The following is a 6,274-nucleotide window of genomic DNA, read 5'->3' as shown; positions in this document are numbered from 1 at the left end:
GAATTAAAGGTGGACACAATACACATTGTGTTTAAAGCAATCGTGTTGTATTGTTGCTCAAACCGGCATGACACAAGCAACTATATTTATCAGGGTTGTTGTTGTGAACCTGTTTCTCAAGCAAGGTTTTCTCATTCTTTTCTAAACAAAAGGATGACATGCTAAAGACCAGTGTCCACAAAGCTTTCTGGATATTACTTGTTTTCATTCCTATTGTATTCATGAATTCCAGTACGCACCCACTAGCCGCTTCTCGACCGGTTTGCGAGATCGAAGAGATAATGAGAACATGCTTAGAGCATGACACAGTGTGTCGAAATATTTACCTGTAAAACCTGTGTGCTGAACCGAATAGTTCACCTGATTGTAACGATGTTGTAGTAGGTCCACATCATGCCATTGTTTAATTGTCTTTAATTTATTTGTATAGAAGTTGTTGATAAATTATTCATATCATCATATCATTAGCAACTCTGAAAATAGATTAGATTAAAGTATTTGCCCTTTCTGATTTTTTTTTTGCATGTTTGTATACACACTTAAATTATTCTGATTATCAAGCTAATTTTAATATCACACCAAGATAACCTGAATAAATACAAAATGCAATATTTAAATGATTTTATTTATTAAGGGGGAAAAAAATCTCTGAACCCGCCTGCCCCTATGTGAAAAAGTTATTGCCCCCCGAACACCTGGCATAAATTAGGAATGAAATGTAATTAACCACAGCTAAGTTAAGTTCACTTGCCACACACAGGCCTGATTAGTGACAGGCAATAAATGATTTAAATAGACCCTGTGTGACAAAGTGAAGTACAATAAATGATTTTAAAAAGCAACACGTCATGCCTCAATCTCAACTAATTCAAGAGTAAGTAAGATAAGAAATCAGTCTGGAAAGGGATACAAAGCCATCCAATAAAACGTACAACAGTGGTGAACCTTCCCAATGACGACTCATCGAGGAGCTCATAAAATAACCCAGAACAACATCTAAAGATCTGCACGCCTCACTCAGTTAAGGTCATTGTTCGCGATTAAACAATAAGAACGAGACTGGGCCAAAAAAAGAACACAAAGACTCGCCTCATATTTGCCAAAAATAAATAAATAAATAAATAAACCTTTTGATTATCGCCAAGACAGACAAATATTCTGTAAATTGATGAGACAAAAGTTCTACTTTTTTGGAAGGTCTGTCCTGTTCCATCTGGCATAAAACACACACAGCATTTGACTAAAAGAACATCATACCAATAGTCTAACATGGTGGTGGCAGTGTAATGGTCTGGGGCTACTTTTCACCTTCAGGACCTGGACAACTTACAATAATTGATGAAACCATGAAGCAAAAAATCCTGAAGGAGAAAATCCAGCAATCATTTCATGACCTTAAGCTCAAGCACACTTGGGTTATGCCTTAAACAGTTCGTTTATGCTCAAAAACCCTTCAATGTTGCTGAAAAAAAGAAGATTGGGCCAAAATTCCTTCATAGTGATGTGAAAGACTCCAGTTATCACTGATGCCTGATTGGAGTTGTTGCCACCAAGGGTCAGGGGGGGTTTGGATAAAATCAGAAGGGGCAAACACTTTTTCACAGCACTTTTTTCTATTATTTTTCTTAATTTGTTTATTTTTTATAAAAAACAAAAAAAAAGTGCAATACCACTTAAAATATTATACTTTTTAGCTGATTTTATCTGAATTCTTTTTATTTATCTTTTATAAAAATGTGCCACTGGAAGTTTCTGTCACCAAAACAAATGGCTTGTAATTGAAAACATCTGAAAGCGAGAACTCAAACTCTCAGATGTTTCTACACATTAGATGAAACGACATTAATGAGCATTGGGGACATTATGAACTATGAACATGTGCACAGTTGAAAGCTTGATGGAGTCTTTCCATCAAGCAGATTTTGGGATCCTGGTGTGTCCATGAAAAAAAAGCTAAATCATTTTTGTATTTTTTAATTTTTTTAGATTTTAATACACTTAAACATTAGAGCTGCTACATTCTGAATTCAAGCTGTATTTTTGGCCTCCTAATGCTCTTAAATGTTACGGAGATTCCTCACTTACTTGTTTCTTTGTAACAAAAGAAAAAGGTTAAAAAAAGACTTCTTGTTTTTTTTTTAAAGTCTGCTATTTTGGTGTGCTGAGCTGCCATTACCCTGCCACCCCCCATCATTGTTAAGCGTTCATACCCTGTGTCAAAAGCCACTTGAGATTACATTCCGAGCAGCACTGCACACTACTTAGTCTGCTTAATGTGGAAAATTCTCCATCGGGGCTCGGCATACAGTACGGGCGCCATCCCCAATGGCAGACTACCAGAGGGAAACGACCCACTTTGCATAGGAGGTTAACGGACATCCAAGGATTAGGGACGTCACATGATGGTTTAAGTGCCCGAGTGGAAGGAGCCAGGAGGCACCGTGCACAGGAAGGCCTGGTTATAGAATAGCTTGACTACATGACGGCTAGCATTAACCGTGTCTTTAAAAAGGTACTTCAGTCACAGTGTGTCGCCTTGAATGCCCCCAGGAATTCCAGCTTTCGAGGCTTAGTTTAAGAAGCACAAGATTTACAAATGTGTATTGCAAATAAATATTTTTCATGATTTATTATTATATTACAGTCTTTCTAGTTGTTACGAAGGCAAACGTGGTTAAACATTGTTTAATTATAGTCTTAATTTTTATAGTAATCTGTTTATATAATATATACGTGTCCTCACTTCACTTTTGTGAAGGAAAGGTTTCTGCTAGGGAATAACCTCGGGACCGCCTCAGGGCAGCTTCCGCTTTCTGGGTAACGAGAAAAACTGCATTTTTTTCAGAGAGGCTGCTGTGGGACGAATATGCAAATATTTAAATATGTATATAATATATATACGGAAGTTGTATATAAAATATGCTTATACACTATATGAAAAAAGGTTTGTGGACACCTGACTATAAGATTTTTATCCACATGATACAGACCTCCACTCTTCTGCAGAAGATGTTCCACTAGATTTTGTGCTCATTCAGCTACAAGGGTGTACATCCTGATACTGATGTAATTGAGGTGAGAATTTCATCCCAAAAAAATGCTCAAAAGGGTTGAGATCAGAGCTCTATAGCAGGAGATCTTCCACTCCAAGATATGTAGAGCAGATCTTTATTGAGATCCTCCAAAGTTCTCCTTTCATGCAACTGCATCCAAAAATGTCATATATGGCTGTGTGTCCTTGAGTTGGGAGAAGAACCACATATGGTTGGAAAAGTCAGGTGTCCCAAAACTTTTGCCTAAAAAAGGGCTAATATAAGTGCTCTTCATTAATTACAAATGGCAAATGTTGGCATATTTCTGTGGCAATGCAATGGCAATGGCAATGGCAATCGCATCTCACATATAATCAAACAAATCAACTAAAACCCAATGCTGCTCTGATAACGGTGTTTATCTTAACCTCATTATACAAACTCCTTCACATCGAAACAGAGCAACCAGACTCAGACTCGCTCAGCCTGTAAATCATTATAGTCAAATTAAAGACATACATTGCTGAGAAGTTTCATAAATCTGTAAGACTTACTGGCAAACTACTTGGTCTTGAGCTTCACGCGTAAGCCGTATGATTAACAATGTGTGAGTAAAATGAAGCTCGGTAATTATAATTATATTCTTTGCAAGTGTCCTACTTGACTTAATGAACAAAAGCTCGTACAATCCGTCACACTGAGATAAACGTTCATTCTGGGTTTTTTTTAGGTCCGTTGAACCTGAAATCTTTTCTGTTTCAGACACAAAACTGAGTCATACCGCTTAATGACAATAATTCAGGATATTAATATTACAAAACATGACAAATGGGATGTTTTTTTTCCTTCTTTCTTATGGTTCATACTAATGGAATTAAGCTTTACAGATATACATTCAGTGCTTGGAGGCACACAATTGTATAAGACGTCTTTCCCTGGTTTGAGTGGAAGATCTCCTGCTATAGAGCTCTGACTTCAACCCTACTAAACACCTTTGGGATGAATGTGAACATTAACTGCACCCCAGGCCTCCTCATCTACATCAGTATCTGACTTTAATAACACCCTTGTGCCTGAATAAAATCTCACAAGTCTCCACAAGGACACTTCAAAATCTGGTAGAACACCTTCCTAGAAGATGTTCAGATACATCAGCCACGAGACCTGTTTTCTCCACACTACACCAGGATTTTGATTGTTCATGAGCAAATTTCACAAACAACAATTTTATATTACTTACATTTTAACTACATTGTATTTAAGTCCAATATTTAAGGCTCATGTATAGATTTTTGATTTAATACTATATTTTGTTTATTTTGATATGTTCTACAGAATGTTATCAAATCTCACAGCTCCAGGGTCTCCAGTTTGGTCCTAAATGCTGGTGTGCATTGAGTTTTGCCTGTACAGGGGAAGCCTGTTACTATAGATCTGACCAGGTTTCACCACACATCTAAAAGGTCACAATAGTATAGAAGGTCTTTGTATGCTATAGCACTACAGTTTTGCCTTGAGGAACTTGAGGTTCCAACACCCCTGTTCACCAAGTACGTTCCATGAAGAAGTTGCAGGAGAAGAACTCCTGCATAAAACCCTGACCTTAACCCAAATACACACCTTTGAGATTAACTGAAACGCTGACTGCATACATAACATTTCCAGAAACTTTCCCTGGGAACTTCATCTGGGGAATTTGGGAAATATTCCAAGTTGAAAACTTACCAGGAATTAATGAGAATTCATAAAATATTGGGCAAATGTATATAAACTGTATTATATATAAACATAAATATTTACTTTGGTCATAAGCTGACATGCATGCAAACTAATACAGATTTTTTTTTATTTCCTTTTTGCCTTTTGATTTGATTGTATAATGTTTTTGCACAAAAGCACATTTATGTCATTTACGTGAAAACTCGGCAGAATGGACATATTTGTGATCTGCAGGATTTAAGAAATGAGGTGTGTTTACAGTACATTATGAAGGAATGCACAGTGCATGTGGGTTTACGTGATTAATGAATGTTCAGGGTAGAAATTCGATTTGGTTGTTTTAACCAAAATGATTCTGCACGCTACATTTAAGTTCCCTGTTATAGACCAACCTGCAATTTTATAAAATTCCCAGTTTATTTCCATTGCAATCTACTGCATACTAGGTGTCTTGCTTACAGCAGTGCCTGACCTTACTAATGATCATGGGCCTCATTGGAGACAAATGTGTGGAGATTATTACCACAACAAAAGCCCTTGGAATGAGATGTTCAACAAGCACATGTGCATCTCACAATCCGGTGTCCATTCACTTTTATGGTGTGTATAAGCAAGATTCACATTCGCCATGATATAATGGAGGAATCTGTCCAATGTAGTTGTGAATCAATCAGTTGCGAAATCAATTCCATTTAATGAAAGTCGTTGTTAATAGACCTGATCGTTGCAACTGTGTTTGCAGTACGATACAGTATATTGTCAGTAAATATCTTCAGACTTTCACTCTCATATATACATTATTTCATTCTTTTTTTATTCCTTTTAAGATCAAATATTTGATCAGCCCCTCTATCACAGCTCATGCACTGTGTAACACTGCCACCAAGTGGTACAAGACATAACTACACCGTCAGGATATAATAAATCACTGCTCTATAATCTAGACATAATTGAATTCATTGTAAAGCTCTGGGGACACGCAGGCGAACAGCTTGACGCCTTGCGTCAGAGGCGGCATCCTGTAAAGTTGTGCTCTTGATATGGCCATTGTCATATACACCGAGTTAAATCCACTGTCTGTAAACCCTGACGACTCAATCTGAAAAACATTAGGCAAGATGATCCTTATTTCAACCAGCTGCTCAGCTTGCGGCAAGCGGAACTCTGACTTCATTAAGATCTGGCTTTGGTGGCACTGCCTAATTAGAGCTAAACTGGCTCATACATCATCCTGAAGCTCATTTAGCTGATGAACAACCGTATAAGTGTGCACGGTAGATTTTTTTTTTCATTTTTTGGATCCTCTCGTAATGTTACTCCGAGCCAGAGGGACACACTGTAGCTACGAGTCATTCGCCTCTGCGAAATGCTTGAGACGGAAGAAAATCGATAAAGACAAATAAACCCTGCGGCTATGATCCAGAAGTCTCCTCTCACTCACCGTAAAGTACTTTCCCTGCCAAGATTAGTCTGAAAGTGCCATGTACCTGACATGATTAAATCAATGGAGACCAAAGTAAGGG

This window comes from Silurus meridionalis, chromosome 19 (genome assembly GCF_014805685.1).
Source record: "Silurus meridionalis isolate SWU-2019-XX chromosome 19, ASM1480568v1, whole genome shotgun sequence".
Lineage (NCBI taxonomy): Eukaryota > Metazoa > Chordata > Actinopteri > Siluriformes > Siluridae > Silurus > Silurus meridionalis.
This window is presented reverse-complemented; position numbering follows the sequence as displayed.